Source organism: Triturus cristatus, chromosome 6, assembly GCF_964204655.1.
Source record: "Triturus cristatus chromosome 6, aTriCri1.1, whole genome shotgun sequence".
Taxonomy (NCBI): domain Eukaryota; kingdom Metazoa; phylum Chordata; class Amphibia; order Caudata; family Salamandridae; genus Triturus; species Triturus cristatus.
Window position 1 is genome coordinate 1,824,880,615 of NC_140589.1, and position 19,202 is coordinate 1,824,899,816.

The window sequence follows — 19,202 nt, forward strand, 5'->3', positions numbered from 1 at the left end:
CGTAGTTTACAGACTATCAATGGGTCAGAAAAAAGGACCCCAACGATGGCTTAAGCTCCTGACTTTAAAAAAAAAAAGAAAAAGTATTAGCAAAATTAATGTATCAACTTTATAATGCGAATGATTAACTTTATAATGCGAATGATTAGCGGTTGGCTTTGCAAATGTTTGTAAAGCTGGTTGTAAAAAAAAAAAAAAAAAAATTTTTTAATATTTTTCAAAATACAGGAGGAAAAACAAACCTACCCTGACGGTATCGCGAAATGGTATATTGAATTCAAGTTTTTTTTATTTTTTTTATCAATAGCATAGTTTACTTTTCAAATCCTTTTCACTCTGGAGAATTAAGGAGAATAATAAGGATGTGTAACAATGTAAAGGGAAACTCTTGCCAGGGCCCAATTTACTTTCCATAGGATGCAGCCATTTGGTTCTCTGTTGTAGGCATGAGCAGATTTAAGGTCACTAGAAAAAGTGTCAATGCTTTGTACACATCCTGCCTCAGCACCAATTAATTGCAGTAGATGACCCATCTTAAAGCACCGTATAAGCCTTTGTGTGTCAAAGCCTGTGCTTTCATGTAATATGTGGAATGCAGATGATACAAAAATAACCCTTAAAATATTTTCTTCGGTACTACCCCAGCAAAAATATCCCCGTTGCTGTGCTTTGCAGTGGGAATTTGGCGCAGGGGTAGCACAAGGGAGAGGACTAGAAAACACATTCGCTATTATGGAGTGTTAAATGAAAGACTACAGCAGTTCTCCAATTGTGAGCAGTGGAATGATACAAGGAAGCCAATTGAAAGAATCGTAACAAGGCAATGCTCCTCAGGAGGAACGAATGCTAGGAAAGGAAGGCAAGCTATCGCATAAGAAGCAGGCAAATGATGGACAATAAAGCAAACCAATGGTAAGTAATTGGCAGGCTCCAAGCCCACTGTAATTTGCAATAGGTCTTTCTCAAATAGACAACTTGGATAAATACCATAGATACAATTAGGAGTGCTAGACAAGCTGGTGGCAAACATACGCAGAAGTTAAAACATTAACAAACTCAGGCCTTATTACCACAGAGGTCTAGGGTTGATTCATGGTGGAGTACTATTTGCAGATCCACATGCTGCCGTCGAGGTGTTTAGAGATCTCCTTAATATTAAAAAGATGGCTTTTTTGTGGAAGCTTGGAAAATGTCAAACAAGGCTGCCGACAAGTATAGAAAGGCAATATAAGTTGATTAAATGGCTTGCAAATATTTTCTATACAAGTACTGCCAAGCAGCAGTTAGGGCAAAGCTTGCAGCAACTATGGAAATGCTAGCAGCATTTTCAATGTACATTAACGCACCTTCCCCAAATCCACACCCATGTTTACTCTAGCTTACTCAGATATTGAGATGGCACACCGAGTGCTGCGCTACTTTCAACATTTATGACTAATTTGACTGTGGCCATGTACAACACGGAATCAAATAATTAGTTATTTCTGTGAAAGATTATGAGCAATCACCTGCAAAACAAGGCACAGGCTGAAACTGTAAATAAATGTCACCAAAAGGTGCATTAAGTAAAAATTAATATTAGTTCTCAAGCCAACAACCTTTTTTTTTTTTTTAAATCCTGGCACACCCTATTAGTGTCATGCTTCATCATCGGATCTCACACTGGTGCCTAAAACCCAGGATGGGTTCAACCATTCTCCAGGCAGCACCTTGGAAAATCTCCTGCCAGGGTGTTTACAATTAAAATATCTAACACCTAGGTATCCCTTCGTTCTTGGTATTGTTGGTATGCTTTAAAGTGTGAGGGAAGGATGCTCGTGGAAGTAGGGGTCCAACACTTTATGGAGAAGTCAACATTTTTACGCCTTAGGAATTAAGAGGCCATAGGGCCGAAGTCTTTCATCAGGACTAAGTTAATAAAATGTACCAGGTATTGCTTAATTTTGAGGTGTCTAACTCTTATACAGTCTGGGCACAACACAAGATACAACATATATATAGCATGTACAGGGCTAGCTCACCCTTTCCCACAACATACTCCTCTGGGGCCCCTGAATTTTCAGGATGTTATGCTACATGACATGTATGATATGTCACTTCGCTTTTTCCTCACTTTTAGCCTTGCTGCATAGCAGTCGCTAAAAAACATTGTCGAGGGCTACAGCTTTGCCAATGCTTTTTTTTGTTAAGTCTGATGACATGATTTTATATTGCTAAATGTGAGGAATATCTGAGACGGTGATAACAATGGAGACAGTCATTGAGCGAGCACTATATTCATTCGACACCCCTTACAATGAAGGCCACGTTGCAGTCAGTGGGAATCCCACTCACAATAGCTCTACCTGTTATAGGGCTGCAGCTTGAAGTCTCTGTAAAATATGTTCCTATTCAAACTATTATGGTGCAAAATCATCACACAACTGTTTTTAATTGGCATTTCTATGATGTACTAAAGAATATGGCTTTAAAAACGGGGTAAGAATTTGGAAAACGTGACGTAGTTTGTTCAATGGTGCAAGCAATATAAACGTAGATTAATAAGTTAACCCCTTCTGTGCCACGCCCTTTCCCCCTCCTGTGCCGGGCGTTACATTAGTGGGCGGGTTTCATGACGAGATAGTCTCGTCATGGGCACAGCGCGACCGTGCTCCATGACGAGACTATCTCGTCATGGGCACAGAAGAGGTTAAGCTTTCTACCCAACATAATTTATTATGAATAGTAGTAGTAATGGAGGAAGAGTGCTCTATTACAGGTCCGTTAGTGTATGCTGTATCATCATCAGTGGTGCATGGGCAGAAACATCTAATGCAAGTTAAGTTCAACTATACAATATTGTCGAAAAACATTGTGTTTTTATACACGAGGTTACAGGTTCAGGACTCAAGACGTTAATGCTCAAATGTGCAATTCTGAATAGATCAAAAATACACTTCTGAATACTAAGTTCACAAACCACTTCAAGAGAGAAAACAGTACAGCAAGTTGGATAAAGATTATACCACACATTTTAAAACCGTGCCTTTGAGACATCTTGGCTTTGCCAATGTTTCTAGCCATGCTGAACAGCATCACACTACTATGCAGCACGGCTTTTAAAGAAAAACAAAAGAGCTTATGATGTGACCGTCTGCATCATTTTCTACACATCAAACCCAAGCATTCGTGGGCCAACAAAATTATGCAACTGCTTTTCTTTTGAGCAAATTAGATCAGTAAACAAAAACGTAGCACTGTTGAAGGGAAGCAACATGCCGGGGGGGGGAGGGGGGGGAATAAGGATAAACACGGAGGGTAAGCAAAAGGAGGGAGGGGGAAGCAACAGAAGGGACATGCGGAGCAAAATTGAGGCGCAGTGGTGAAAGCAACATGGAGGGCCCAGCTGAAGGAAAGCAACACAGTGGCGGAGGGGGGAGTAGCAGAGTGCACATGTGGGAGGAGCAAACAGACAAGTGGGAGTTAAATATGTCGGGGAGAACTGCATGGGTGAAAACCAACACAAGGGCATCACAGAGGAGAGCAAGGAAGACACATGGGAGAAACCTCAGCAAAGGAACTGGAGGGGTAGAAGTATACAAGTGAGACTACTCGAAAACAAATGCACTATTGTCGGGTACTTATAAAAAAAAAAAAAACTTTGCACCTGACAAAGTAGTGGAAAGACATGTAATGCTTCATGCTCCAATATAGGGGCAAACAAAAGGAAGAGAACGAGTAAAAAGCAAGCAAATGAGTGACAATGAAGCCAACCAACGGTAAGCAATGGGCAGGTTCTAGGCCCACTGTAAGCGAATATATCTCACATGCGCCCTCTTAGGCGAGACCCAAAAGGCGGACAATGTGTCAGGACAATTGTGAACGCCCAAAATGGGGAAAAATGTTAAGACAAGAATGTGAAGATGCGTACAACTTTTTAAAATGAGGGACTCAGAACTCCGAAGACCTTCAACAAATAAAAGCTCTCACCCTAAGGGCACGGCAAATAAGCGTAAACCTTATTTACCCAGGAGGGTCAAAAGGGAGTCAAAACGCAAGCAACATAGCATTAAGAGGTATAGCAAGTTGTTTAAAATAAGCATTACCTAATCCAACAGCGTTGGTTCTTGTAGAAGGATAAGTTTACTCAAGCTTCAGTAAGATACGTAGGTATCATAGGATCATCCGCTGCACATGCATCCCTCACAGAGTGTGGGCATGCAATGGGGTGCATGCAAATCTGTGCACGTGAGTGCTTGAGGAAACACGAGCAGAGTCTGATAGATCAGGTGCACCCAGTACACAGAGCAGCACACTGCTCGTTTTGGACTGTGCTACAATGCCAGTCACGCACACAGTGGTTCCCCGATGTGCACCGCACCCAACCACCGGCAGGGAGCCGTGCAGCTCCATATTGGCTCCTTTGAGTACAATTGACTGCCTCACAGCACCTGTGCTGGGGCAAGACTACTACTCGAAGCCAGACGATGGGTAGTGGCAATATCGGGCCGAAAAGAGCAGAGCATCAATGCGGGAGGCAGTGGGAGAGAGGGACAGGCCTGAGGTACGAGATTCCTCTCCGCACGTTTATTGTTGGAAACAAAGGTTTCCAAAGTCTCCTCAGTGCAAGCAAAGTAAAACCTGAAAATAATCACAAGTGTCGGAACAAAAAAGGAGCGCCTCATAATATAGCTTATTTCAGTTATCACAAGTGGTGTACATATGTAAGCATATTTTGTGCAGGGTGCAGTACAGTATATGTTTCACACAATCTATTTTACTGCGCAAGGTGCAAAGGACAACTAATAAAATTACATTCCTGCGCCTCCATGCAAAATTAACTGATGGTGAACACAAAAAAATTAGTCAGACTGTAGTTGAAATTGTTCCTTTCTTAGTTGACCTATATGTATGTTCAATAGCACTCGGATACCTTTAGAAGTGTGTTTTAAAATGTTAATAAAGCTTTGCATTATGCCTCAGAACGTCCTTCATTATCTGCATTACTTCATGTTGCTGCACGAATCGAATGGTGTTACTTTGATATCTGATGATAGTAGCAATGCCTATCCGAGCAGATCTCTCCACTTCTCTCTCCCTCCAACCATGCCAGCTCAGGAAGACAACTGTATATAAAATCTCAGAAGAGACAACCCAGTGCAGTAACTGCCTAAGCAGACCATCAGGAAATACCATAAAGGGCCTGCAGAGCTGCTCAAAGCTACCAGCATACTGAAAACAAAACTGTGCATCGTTCGCACACTTCATCCAGCATATGGCTATGCGGAGCATTGCATAACATGATAACCTCACCTCGGTGGCGCTCACTCACGACATAGAAAAATCCCACTTAACTTCAAAAAAAAAACATTGCCCTTCCAACCACGCACCCTACATGGCGTAGTTTGCTACACATGTAGGTAAGAACTTATGTAGGTAGAAAGCGCTATTTAAATGCTGCACTCCAATGCATAAGGAAGAGCTAACGGTGCGCATGTGCCTTGTGAGCGGGAAGATGCAGATTCAGAGATTTACAGAATTGACAATGCAGCAACACGGGCTGCAGCACGTTTAGTCTGCAGAGGTGCCCAGGATGGGAGTGTGAATGTTCTGGGAGATTTACAGGATGTGTGAGTGGGCTCTTAAGTCTTAATGTCAAAACATTTTTTTGCATGATATAGAAAACTAAACTGAGCGAGTTTTAGTTAATACAAAGTCATGCTGCCATGGTACAAATCACTTTATACAAAAGGACTCATTTGGTCAGCCCGTGATTATCCAAAAGAAAACAAGGCATGATGAAACCTTTAACATTTTTAGCAGTGAGAGGCGGTTTAGAAAGCGTCAACAGGAGGGGAGGCAAGAAGATAGTGGTGCGAGGGCCAAGGTGGAAAACAACATTACCTCACGTCCCTCCCTCGCCTTCCTTCTTAACCAATGAAGCTCCCTTGACCCAAATAGACACCTTGCTCTTCTAAATAAAAAACGCCCCTCGCCCCCTCCTCATCCTGTTCTTTTTTGTCTCCCAAAGAGACTTACCTTCTAGTATTTTTCCTTCTTGGCGGAACCTTAGGGGCTTCCGTGGATGGATCCCTGGCAGTTGCAGTGCTTCTGGTGGCAATCTCCCTGCTTGGTGGAGTTTTCCAGGTTTCTCTTAGACGTAGCAGGGAAGGATCGGTAGTTGTCTGACCGGCAGGCCTGCGGTGGCCAGGGTGGTGCTTCCGGGTCAGTGTCTGGCGTGGCAAGATGCATTTCGGAGGAGATTTTGAAGGAAGGTAGGAGTGGGTTTTGTTGCCCGATTTTCTGTGTTTTTATTGGGTGTTTTGCGTTGGCGAGCAGGATCGTGTTGATCTTTGGGCCCTGCGATGCTGGCATTCCCATAGTTGTTTATTTTGGGGCGTTTTTACCCTTGAGGAGCTCAGTTTGGAATGAGTCGCTGTGGCCTAGAGCTTAAGGTCCTAGTCCCTTGCCCTGAAAGTTATGTTTTTGTTTCCTGATGTTTCGACGATGGCGAGTGCTCAGTTACGAGGATGGTCAATGATACTTTAGTTATGAAAGGTGCATTTGGGAGGGAGGGGTGTGGGAGAAGGTGGCTGGGGTGTTCAATGTTCAGTGGGGTCTCTTTAGCAAAGCACTCCAGTCCTACGAAGTTTCTCCCTGTTCCTGTGCCCGTTTGTTGTGATTGTTCTAAAGTGGGGTCTTTCCAAGTTGGTCAGGTTGGCTTCTCAGGAGTCTGCCATCCTTGTGCCAGCCTTTGGACTGCCTTTTCGTCTAGATGTTTGGCACCAATGGTGTGGCCAGACTGTTTCTGGTTATGCAGTTTACACAGGAGGGTGCTACCATGTGTCTGTCTTTCGCTCCTTTGATGATTCAATGGGTGGCAATTCAGGTGTTTCGTGGGTCTTGGCACATTTTAACGGGGCTGGTGCCTTGGTTTTTTCATGGGCTGTTGTCCTGGCTTCCCAGAGCAGTGCGTTCTTTCCCTAAAAATGAGAATTTGCAGTTGGAGTTGAAGGTTTTTCTTGGTCCTCCATTTATGCCCATTGTGCAACTTGTTTTGGTACTTTTTACATTTTGGACTTATTTTTTGTGGTTATTGTTTTCGGTTGGTGCTCGGGGATGATAGGAGCATTGTCCTGTGTGTTTCCTTTCTGGAAGGATTGTTTTGATTCCGATCCCCTGATTTGGGCCTCAAGGCAGTTCTTCTGCCTTTCCTGTCAGTCGGGTGGTTATCCTGCCGGCGTTCTGCTAGGAGTTGTCCTTGGGTGTGGAGTGTGATTTGCATTATTTGGATGCCTGACAATCTTTGCTAGAATGCCTGGATGGGGTGTTGTCATCCAATTAGGGGTACGCATGTGTGAAATGTGGTCCCCCAAGGAGGGGGGAACGCTATCTAAAGCTTCTTTATGTGGGTGGATACATTCTTGGTCTTTTTGGCTTATAAGGGGATGGGTGTGGTTTCTCTTGGTTTTCGTGTCTTCTGCACACTGGATGGAGACTACAGTGGCTGTATTCCAGGAGACATCAGTGGTGGCGATCGCAGGACCGGGACTAGGTCCACTCCTACCTCGTTTGGGCTTCTCTATTGGATTGCTGTGTTGGATCCTCTGGGTGATGAGTTTTGTCCTCTCTGTGAGAGTAAAGGTCTCTATGTATAGGCTCTAGGCACTCTATTGCTGGTGGATTTTTTCTGACTTAGTTGTCCATTTCTATTTTACTTGCTAAGACCTCATTGTCTAAGAAAGCAGGTGCGGGAGCGACAGGAGGTAATACGTCCATTACTTGCCAGAAATTGCATTACCCCTAGTCCTACTCCCTCGTCTTCCTTCTCGGTCCATCCTGCCCTCCCAGGACATAGCAACTAAGTGTCTGGGTTGGCTTGTTTACATACAGGATGAGGAGGGGGCGAGGGGAGTTTTTATTTAGAAGAGGGAGGGGTCTAGTGGAGTGAGCCTCATTGGTTATAAAGGAAGGGGAGGGAGTAGGACTAAGAGTAATGCCATTACCAGTAAGTAATGAATGCAAGACTAGCTGTGCAATGTAATTGCAATCAAGACTGACTCAGCAAAGGGTATTCCTGAGACCAACGGAAGATTAAAGCTTGTAGATTGAGACTGCAACCATGCTTTCAGCGCAAACTACTGGAGGAGCCCTTAAAATGAAGCAAGTGACAATTGCTAAGAACGTTTCATAAAAAGTTCATGAACATCAGAGGAAACACCTATAAAATAACAATTGCCTACCTGTTTCAACGCTGGGTCGTTGAGGTTTGGATGAGAATAAAGATATTATAGAAGGTGAAAAATGCCAAACCATTCCTTACCTAAATACAATACATACTTTCACAAAAGAATTGAACTGAATGAATACACTGTGGCTCTGAATGAATACATTCGCTGATCAGGCAACATTCATCAAAATGAGCTATTATTCTTATGCTTGGGACGCAAAGTCCATTTGTAAATGTTGAATGACCAGAGGAAAAAGAAAACAAAACCCTGTCTGTTTCTCTGAAGCAATGGGGCAAAGGGCACAATATGCGAGAAACATACTCCTGAATCTCGACAGAAGCCGAACACAGCTTGGGATTCCACGTATTCATTCAGGAAATCCTTTTTATGCTGAAATGTTGGTCACTCCTTCAAACTCAAATCTGTAATGTCTGTCCTACCCCCATGAAACACCACACTTAAACTAGATGTGGCTGCGTCAGTTGTATGATGATACAATGCAAGCATTTACAAAGCACTGCCTTTACCACGCACAGAAAGTTAAAACCACGTATGCATGGGGGAAGGGTGGAGCCACAGTGCTGCAGGGGTTTTGGACCGGAATATTTTAATACCGCACGGTTTGCAAATGTAAGTCAATAAAATGGGAAATCCTGAGCATATGAGCTTGTTTTCTGTTTACAGCAATAGTTGTTCCCTAGACAACCCCTTGCAACGCTAACAGGTATTGTGGCAGCCGTCGCCTTAAATCAGTACTGTTTGCATAGCTGCTTATGGCCCATCCCTGAAAATAACAAATTTTAGACATGCTTCAGTGCACGCAAGCATTTCCACATTATAGCTACAAGACCTATTAAGTGGTTCTACTTGCACAGCACTTCATGTTATAGTTCGGCACGGAAATAACGGACAGCTTTTTAATTTAATGCTGAAATGGGCTAAACGGTTGTGGGGGGTGGGGGAGGGTGACATTAACCTTACCGGCCTATTCCTCTACCCACTCCTAAACCCTAAAAAGATACCATACCCTTGCCCATCCCTAAACCCTCAAAATTATCTTGCCACTGTGTGCGTGTGCCAATATATAGTGTTGTATATAGAGTGGTAATGCATGTGTTGTAAAGGCTATTTACCCTGGTGGCTCTCCACCACAACTAATAGCAGCTACTGTACACTTGCCACTGCACAAAACCACGATCTAACCACGAGTTAGAGGTAAAAACACTACACTTGAGCATCTAGGTTTCAGCACCTCAACTCAGTTCTCAGAAGACAAGCGCTCCAGTGGAATTTCAACACCTGATCTGTGTTGCATTAGCCACTCTACTGCTGAGGCTAGTGCACGTATGAAAGGAAATGGCACCCGCTTCTGCCCATCAACTTTGAAAACCCTGTAAAGAACACGCTTTACAAAGAGAAGCTTGCTCAGATAGTGCCTTGACTGCCGCTAAGCTAACATGAGGTATCTCAGCCACAAATGTACACAACAATTCCACTCAAACCCAGGTTTTACAACGGTTGCTCATCGCTCATATGCAATATTCACAGTATGCATTGAACATCTGTTTCCTCAAACTAGCATCTAAATTTTAGATGAGCATAACAAAAGCTTTGTTTTCTCTCCTTAAAATCTTGCCTTCTAGGAGACACTGTGAAACAAGAACATTTGAGCATTGTTTCATGCAAACAAACAATGTGTGCAGCTGTCGGCATATGATCAAGCAATTTATTATTACAGCACAAGAGTGCACCACACAAGACTCGAATAAAAACACTCCAATACAAGATACTCTGACAACTTTAAGTTAAAAAAAGCAATTGGCTCTCAAGCAATTAAGCACTGAAAAAGTGGCATTTTATGAAGTGGACTAAACGAAAGCAACTAGCTGGATGGGTCCCATATTTCTTTGTGGTTAATATGAACTGCGGCATACTCCAGCCAACTATATGCAAACCTACCTGAAGTGGTATAGTGGCTATGTTGATGAAGGAGCTGATTGAGGCCATGAGAGTGACAAGTCATGTCATTAGGGTGGCCACCAGATCAGAAGTTACTTTTAATTCTCGTTTGAGCTCAGTCACTTTCCTAGAACTGTCCCTTTCATGGACATCAGTTGTACCATGAAAACCTTACTGATGTGCATGTAAACCAATGATAACCTGCCTATAAGGCTATAAAGCTTCCTGGTTGAATATGGGGCATCTATACATAACGTTCAACAGAGCTTTCTTTTTAAAAAAATTATTTTACAGAGTTTTTATATAGCGCGAATTTGACCCAAATCGGGTATCAGAGCGCTTTACATAGCACCAGCTGCATTACATGAGGACACATTCATTTTTATTTTTGTTAGGCACGGGGAGATTAAGTGATTTGCCCAGAATCACAGGATGTTCAGCGTTGTTGCTGAGACTCAAACCCAGTTTCTCAGATTCGAGGTCGACCGCCCTAGCACTTAGGCCAACTCCTCTTTAGTCATTACCTCTGTGAGTTACTCCAAGATGAGAATTCCTTTTTAGGTCTCGCTTAGCGCAGCGCGCATGCGCTGCTCTAAGCAGAGGGCCTCTTGTAATCACTACGGACTTCTCCAGACTTTCACTAAAATCGTGCGTATGGCTTTTTATTTCCCACACTTTCTATTTGCCTTTGCGTGTGGCTTTCAGCACGCAATTGGCCAAATGCGGGTGCATGTCCAACCTTCTCTGTAAATGTTCACTCCCACGGCCGACAGCTGTCATGAGCGAGCATTGGCGCCATCTGTTGTGGATCAGGTAACTACTTTGTCTGGGGAAGCCTGACAGTACCCGCCCATTCACTGCACTAAAACCAGCACGTGTTGCCTGCCTGCCCCGGCCGTCTCGTACACCCTCGCAGCAGGCATCCGCAGACCCCGAGCCCTCCCCCCCCCCCTCTCATTCACCAGCCCCCCCCCCTCTCCCTCTTTCTCTCTCCCACCTCCCTGGCCCCTCACTCGGCACGCACCACTCCCGGGCTTGTTTAAAGGTCCTTCGAGCCGTTCGGGGCTTTCAGAGCATGTCCTGCAAGATGGCGGCACCGGGCAGAGCACAGGAGTTGTCCCTGTACATTGCACTGCTGTGGGAGAGCTCTGGTTTCAGTGACTACAATTACAGGTAGTGCTTACCTGCCTTATTGGCAGCCGCAGTGCTAAATGTGCTAGTTTTGGACGCTCCTGGATATTCCGCTCATTCACTGTATGCGCCATTTCGCTGTGTTCGGAACAGAGCAGTGTTTACAAACTTAGTCACTCCTCCTCAAGACACCCCCTCTTCATATAATTTTAGTTTTAAGCAAAGCTGTATTATGCTTTATATGAACACCTGTATCGTATAGCTATTACTGCTGCTAAAGAAACACTTTCATTTTAGGCATTAAGTTGCAGGAGATTCACCAGCTGCGGGCAATTATACTTTATTTGTTTTACGTTAATTTGTTCCGGTTGTGGGCAGTGCAAGAAAAATTAAACAAAAATTTACTCCGGTATTTGAGAAACCACCATTTTTTTTGTAGGGTGGGGGTACAGGGAGCGGCACCACGCGCGAAGAGGGGAGGTCACGGGTTGCCAGTCACGAAGGGCTGTGTATTATGAGTAGGAACACGGCAATGAAAATAAGTCTATTGCCTGCCGTTACCAAACGGTTCTTTTTCTTACAAACTGTACCCCTGAAAGTATTAACAAGGAAAAGGTAAAGCTGTTCTGATTTTACTAAATTAGTTACTAGCTGAATTAATGTAATATTTTAGGGGTAAGCATCTACTCCAGAGAAAGTTTGGGCTACAATACAAGTAAAATATTGGTTTAATGTGCTTGCTGAAGAGATCTCTGGGCAAAGGCTTGGCGCACTGTGAAGTAGTTTAGGGAATTAATATGCCTGCTACTTTGCTGAGCATCTCGTGTAACTGTTAAGTCACATTTATATTGTGTGAAGAGCTTACAATGTATGGGGTTAAAGTTTTGCTTCTTTCATCCACATGTATTTTCGATTTAGTGAACTGATAACTCATATATGTTCCTATTTATTTAATTGATAATTGCACACGCACCCTTGGATAGCTCGCATGTTTTGGCAGTATAAACAGCCATATGTAAAAAATGAGCTTAGCGGAAAAAACATTAGCATTGTTTAAGAGATACCTTTATGACATTTTCTTCTTCATTCGGAAACCTCTTTCCTGGTTTTAAACTTCCCTACCTGTCAATACGCATAGTTTTCAGCCTGAAAAATTCAACTTTTGGTGCCCTGATTATCTAAGATAGCTCAATCAATGCGTTTGTTTCAGAGATCTCTAATGAATTTGCAGATCAAAAATTCAAATAACAGTATGTTACGGGCTAGCTGTACTTAAAGATCAAGGTTTAAGCTAGATTTCTTGCAAGTTTGTTCTGAATGTTTCATTAATCTGAGTTTAATTAAATATGTTTCATTGGGTTGTAATAAACATTTGTTATTAAATGCTATAATCAGTTGTCTATATTGTGTACTATATACATGTTTCCGATTGCGAGTTAGCACAATAATACGCCAAGTGTATTTTTCTTTCTCACCATGTGCTCCCAGCTGGTAACAAGGTGTGAGCATCAATTATGTTCGTTGTGACTTCCATCTTCCACTCCCAAATAGGAAAAAGCTCAGTCAAAAATAATTACAAATTGCCCAGGAAGTGAGGCAGTTGCAGCCCTGTTGTGCTGGAGAGTGACATCAATCCCCCCTGCGACATTCTACTCTGAATGTAGACATATACAATTAATATGTACTGGCACCACTGCATTTGTCCCAGTGTTGATGCACTAAACTGACACGATTTGCTGTGGTCAGTCCGATATTATTTGACCTTTCTGGGTTAATGCTGCGGGCAGCACCTGTGCAGGTCTTGCAGCACTCTCTCTAAATGCCTGTGTCTAGTTGCTTTTTTGAGACTATCACACAGAGTCAGCAAGGCTTTGTGCTCCCCATTCCTAGGGCAGGTCTAATCCAAGGCTGAGAGTACTCGTTTACTTAAAGTGGTAATACACTGACACACAACTGACAAGCTAATCAGCACTTTGTGTTACCACCAAGTTGAGATAACCACAGTGCCTAGGGCCCTTTTACATACAGAGCCCAGTGAGCGTAATCAAAGTGTGCGCCCATTTTCTTCTCCCCCAGGGCACAGTAGATTTACAGAAGGTGCTTGTGTGCCCTGCTCTGTAATTCAGACAGTACCGGCACACACACAGCGCCATTGCTAACTTATGAGGGGGGGGGGGGGGGGGGGGGGGGGATCTCTGACACCCCCCTTTTCAAGTCAGGCCTGATGGAATGGAAAGCCATTGCTAAAGCGCATGGCTACTCGGAAGCATCCCAGCGCTAATAGCGTTGCAGTTCCCACTATAAGCAGTCCTAAGGAAACCGATACGTTTGGAGTAGCTTTCTGAAAAGAGAATTGTTGGGTTGCAGGCGGATAACGGTAGGTAGATGATGTCACCGTTTTGCGGCATTGAATGAAAAGCGACGTCCTCCGCTTAGAGTTCTTTTTATTATTGGGACTACTGCCAGTTGTTTATTGTCTGATCTTCAAGATCTCTTGGGGCGGTAAGGTTGGATAATGCCTCTGATAGTGGGAGGGCCTTTGCCTGAGAATGATTTATGTACAATACATAGAGCCTTAAATTGGATTCTTTCCTGCATGGGCAACCAGTGGAGTGATGCCAGTGCCGGCTTGGCTGATAGGCGTTTGGGGGTGTTCAGAAGCAATCGTGCCGTGCAGTTTTGGACTATCTGTAATATTTTTATTGTAGTGAGGGGTGCTCCTAGATAAAAGGGCATTAGCATAGTCCAGGCGAGAGAAAATCAGAGCTTGAACCAGTAGCTTTCTGGCCGTGGAGGGTAGCAGAGGGAGGATTTTTCTTAGCATTCTAAGGATCCCAAAGCAACAGGCTGCCACCTTACCCGGTTGCTCTTTAAAGTCCAGTTTTTGATCTAACCACACACCTAAACTCTTGATGAGGAGCTTTGGGGAGGGGGGTGTCCCAAACAGCTAGGCCAGAAGGAATCTATATTCAGCGAGGTGGAATTGCCCAAGAGCATGAGCTCAGTTTTGGCTCCATTCAGCTTTAAATAAGAGTTGTCCATCCAGCTTAACACTTTTTCGAAGGCATAAGGCTAGTTTTGAGCTTGTGTTTTCCTGTTGATTGACAGCAACAACCAACTGGATGTCATCTGCGTAGGTGACAATTTGAATGCCGAACAGTGTAACTATGTCTGCTAACGAGTTCATATATATATTAAATAGAGTGGGGCTCAGGGAGGAACCCGGAGGAACCCTGAGGAACCCCACATCTAAGGGACATTTGTTTGGAGGTAATTCCTTCTTCAAAGACAACGAAAGATCTATCCTCTCAGAAGGACTGCAGCCAATTGAATGCTGTTCCTGCTACTCCTATCTTCCTCAGTCTTTGAATCAACAGCTGGTGGTTTACCGTGTCAAAAGCTGCGCTGAGGTCCAACAGAATGAGCACAGGGCAGCCTCCTTCTAAGATTTTCCGTAGTTCTTCCACTGCTATCAATAGTGCAGTTTCTGTAACATGCTGTGGTCTAAATCCATTCTGTGAAGGATGGAGACGAGAGTTGCCTTCAAGGAAGGAAGAAAGAGTGCGATTAACATGTTTCTCAGCCAATTTCCCAATCCCTGGTAATAAAGAGATAGGGTGGTAGTTGGAGAGTACTTCAGGGTCAAGGTTAGTATTTTTTTATTTTTTTAAAAAGAGTGCTCTAACCATGGCCTGTTTCCATTGAGAAGGCACTATTCCAGTTGCTAAGGAAGCATTTATCACGTTTAGAGCCACTGGGGACACTGTTTCAGTGATCAAATTTAGGATGTTGTGGGGGAGCAACGTCTGACGGTGCTCCAGACTTGAGCTGACTGAGGAGTCCTTGGAAGGAGGGCAGGTCCAAGGGGGGAATGACCTCCAGCAGCTGGTATCCCTCTTGGGCGGTCTCATCAGGTAGCAATGAGATACATGGGGTCGTTACTTGGGGAAAGGAGTTGTAAATGGCTTGTATTTTATTGAAAAAACATTCTGCCATTTCTTTGCACCGGTTGGGGAGGTCTGTGAAGGTAATGAGAGGCACAGGGGGGTAAGAAGGGATTTAGCAATTCGGAAAATTTTCCGTGGACAGTTCGCCGCCAAAGTAATTTTTTCCTCATAGTAGAGGGCTTTAGCTGCCTTTATTTCTGTTTTATAGATCTTTATAGCCTCTCGATAGTTGCTTTTATTAGTTGCAGAGGGGAATCTCCTCCATATTCTTTCTAGTTTTTTGCTGGATTGTCTAAGTTCCCTGAGTTTGGGCGTATACCATGTGTTTTGATTAGGTCCTGTTTTATTGTTGATCTGTTTTTTTGGTAAAATATTGTCAAGTGATGACTAACCAGTTAACTAAATTTTCATTTGCGGTGATGGGATTGGTTTCAAGATTGGGAACTGTGTCTTTCAAATTAGTCACCCAGGATTTTATGGACAACTTCGACCAAATCCGCACCAATTTTTTTGTTTTCTCTGTCGGAGCAATTACATTCTGTACTGTCCATGAGAATGGGATTAAAAAATGGCCGGTCCAAGGAACTGGAATGGGATGGGATCCTTAACCCAATGATCAGAGATATTTGAGAAAATCTGGTCCAATAGATGGCCTTTACAATGAGTAGGTCCTTTAACTAATTGATTCAGTTGGAGTGATTCCAGACCTTCTACAAGTTCCACTCTAGGTGGGGACAAGGTATCATCGAAATGTAGATTAAAGTCACCTAGGAGAATCAGATTTGGAAGGGAACTGGCTAAATTAGCCACAGTATCAGAGAGATCTTTACAGAAATTACCTAAGGCACCTGGGGGTCAATAAATTAGAATCCCTGAGAAGGTCCTAACATGCGAAATGCTTAAGGTAAAATATATACTTCCAGAGTCTGGTAGGGGATGATTAGTGGAACGACAGTTGAATGTATTCTTATATATGATGGCTAGTCCACCCCCTCTGCCTATATCTCGATCCAGCCACAGAATTCCATAACCTGGGGGGGAGGGGGGGGGGGGGGGGGGAAGAGTACTTGGACAATTATAGGGTCAGCCTCGTTATTCAACCATGTGTCTGTTAGAAAGAGAACGTCCGGGCTTTCCTCTTCAAGTAAGAGGTAGATTTCTATTGAATGTTTAACTAATGAGCGGCAGTTCAATAAGAACAATTTAATAGTTTGTGTTACTGTGAACTGTGGGCATTTCAAGCGTGTGACAATTTAACACCACAAGTTTGGCAGCGCCTGATGAGACTATTTGGGGGCATAATGTGTAGGCAAATACTTCTAGGTGCTTCTCTGAAGGAGTTAAGTTGTTCCTTGGTATAGGCGATGTTTTACCCAGTAAAAAACAGGCAGGGGTTCTGGCCCCTGGACCCAGTAGGGTGCAGACTGGCTTGCCTTAGGCGCGCCAGCGGCGCGTCCGCTGCGCGGTCGCCTCATCGGCTCTATTTAAAGGCCAGGGGAACGGATCCGCGTTGAAATCTAGGGCGCTGACCTAAGGCTCTCTCGATCACTAATGCCAGACACACCGGAGCATTAACACAGCTCCTTACAGTGCGAGGGGTTAAACTTGCGTATTTAATTCTGACTTAAAAACACATCAAATAGCAATCCCTCCCGCACTGGGAAAGATGGAGTCCTTGCAAGGTGTTTTTTTACAAATAGAGGTTGTTTGTGCTGGTTGGTTGGGTGACATGGGTAACAAGCATTGGCATAGCCAATAGGTCTCGCCTTTGGGACCTTATAAGCGTTTAGTTATCCAGCAAAATATCCTTGGTGCAACAACATCAACTGTTGCATGGCTAAACACTTATAAGGTCCCAAAGGCGAGACCTATTGGCTATGCCAATGCTGGTTTACTCTATCTGCTCCCACTGAAGTTAGTCAGAGGAGTCTGCATTAAAGCAGCTTCATCACATCCCCACTCCCTTCTGGGACAGGGGAGGGGGATCCTTGAGGAAGCAGCACTTTGGGACTGTTGGGGATGGAAGACATGGGGACAAGGGGGCAAAGACCTCAAGAATACTAGAAACCGTGCAAGGTAAAAACACACTTGTCCCAAATACAAGAAGAAAAGAACCTAGAACAGGAACATACACACCAGACGAGAAACAGATCAACAAACACTGTACTACAAAGGCACATGTGTGCACAGGTCGTTCATAAAGATGCCATATCCACCACCACTGCAAGACAGTACCGCCCTAGTTCGCAAATTTGAGGCAGTGGGAATCAAGACCGTAACCCCACTAAACTGGACAATCACACTAGTAAGAGTGAAGCAATTGCATATGTTCTGCATGTCAGTTACTAAAATCTGCACCAGGCTTTTTCAATAGAGTACCAATGATGGTTCAAACCAAGAACTCATGGGTTGTCTTGTGAAAAGATAAGTATTGTTTCAAGTTATTTCAGCCACACTCATGGAGAAAAACATCTGATAGAAGTTAACCACAAAGCAGGCGGCATGAGCATCACAACAGTCAGTAAGGAAGGATAAAACATGATCGCTTTCTTCTATACATCTTGACTGATTTCATTTTCCAATTGGGATTGGAAGGTTCGTTGTTGAACCTTGATTTAAATACCTGTGGCAATTTGTTAAATTGTTTTAGATCAATGCAATCGCTGCCTTTGTGAGCAAAAATGTAATTATAATCGACTTTTCACACACTGACACTTCTGAGGAATGCGGATTGTCCACAAACAATATTCTCATATCCATGCATAGAGGCATGGTTCCCTTACGAGAGGAGCTTTAACAGTGCAGTGTGGATAGCAGATGGAGCACTGAATCCGAAGCCGTTGTGTGAATCATGCATGACATTTGTAATATTTATAAGCTTTCTTGTTTGTGAGATACAGCGGAGATTTCCAGGCCGGATACAGTATCATACAGTTAACTAAAGTAGGAATTGCCGACCAAAGAGTGAAGGCTGATGAATAAGACTAATAGCCAAGAACAAGTCAAGGAGAAGACAGAACTTGCCCCCCCCTTGAACTACATGGGCTTATATCCAGCAATATACAAAATAATTCATCTAGAAAGGTAGCGCAAAGCTATTTTTTTTCATTGTCTGAAGCTTGGTAAATGCCTATTTTGCACTACTTTTAAAGTACTCTTTTTAATCAATTTTAGAATTTAGCATATTTGCACACTCTCACCTCTGTTTTACATCTCCAACCAGCAGCCTCCTACCACCCGCTCCACCGCAGGTTGTCCCGTTCGAGTGGAGGGAGCAGGGGCAATCAGTAGCGGCATCACCGGGGGGAGCTGAGGGGGCGGAGTTTAGGGGTTAGCCGTTCTGCTGCTTAATCCTATAAAAATCAATGACTTCCGCAACACACAGCAGGCGCGCCAAAGGCAAGCTCGTCTGCGCCCGTTAGCGCCTGGATGGGACCAGGGGCCAGAGACTCTGCACGTTTCACTTCAGGTATACGCGCATTATGTTTTTTGCAGCCATTTGTTCAATCATGCAGTTCTTATATTAAAGACACTACAGATTTTTTACGACGATTGGAAGATCTCCTACAGAAGGGAACAAAAGATTGGTGGCTATACACTATAGAAATCACATCTCTTTATACATCGATCCCGCACCAGGAGGGACTGGAAGCCACTGAATGGGCACTCTTGCAACAGGGTATAAGAGCACACAGTTTTTCTCTTGGAGAGCCTCCACTTTTGTTTGCACCATAGCTATATCAAGTGGGACAACAAACTCTTTCTTCAACTCAGTGGAACATCTAGGGGTACTTCTGGAGATCCAGGATATGCCAATACCTTTACGGCCAAATTTTAGAATGACTACATTTTGTAGAATCCATCATGGCAAGAAAACTTGAGTATTGTAGATATATCAATGACATCTTTTTAATTTGGAAAACTTCACACGAACGTTTGGAGCAAAACATTGTGG

The 19,202-nt window shown here is 43.7% G+C and overlaps 1 protein-coding gene across 1 annotated transcript in view; it reads right to left on the reverse strand.

Annotated features, from left to right (window-relative positions):
• Nucleotides 1–19,202, reverse strand: part of RAB10 (RAB10, member RAS oncogene family) — a 270,755-nt gene that overhangs the window by 216,347 nt on the left and 35,206 nt on the right. The gene's annotated exons all lie outside the window — the stretch shown is intronic.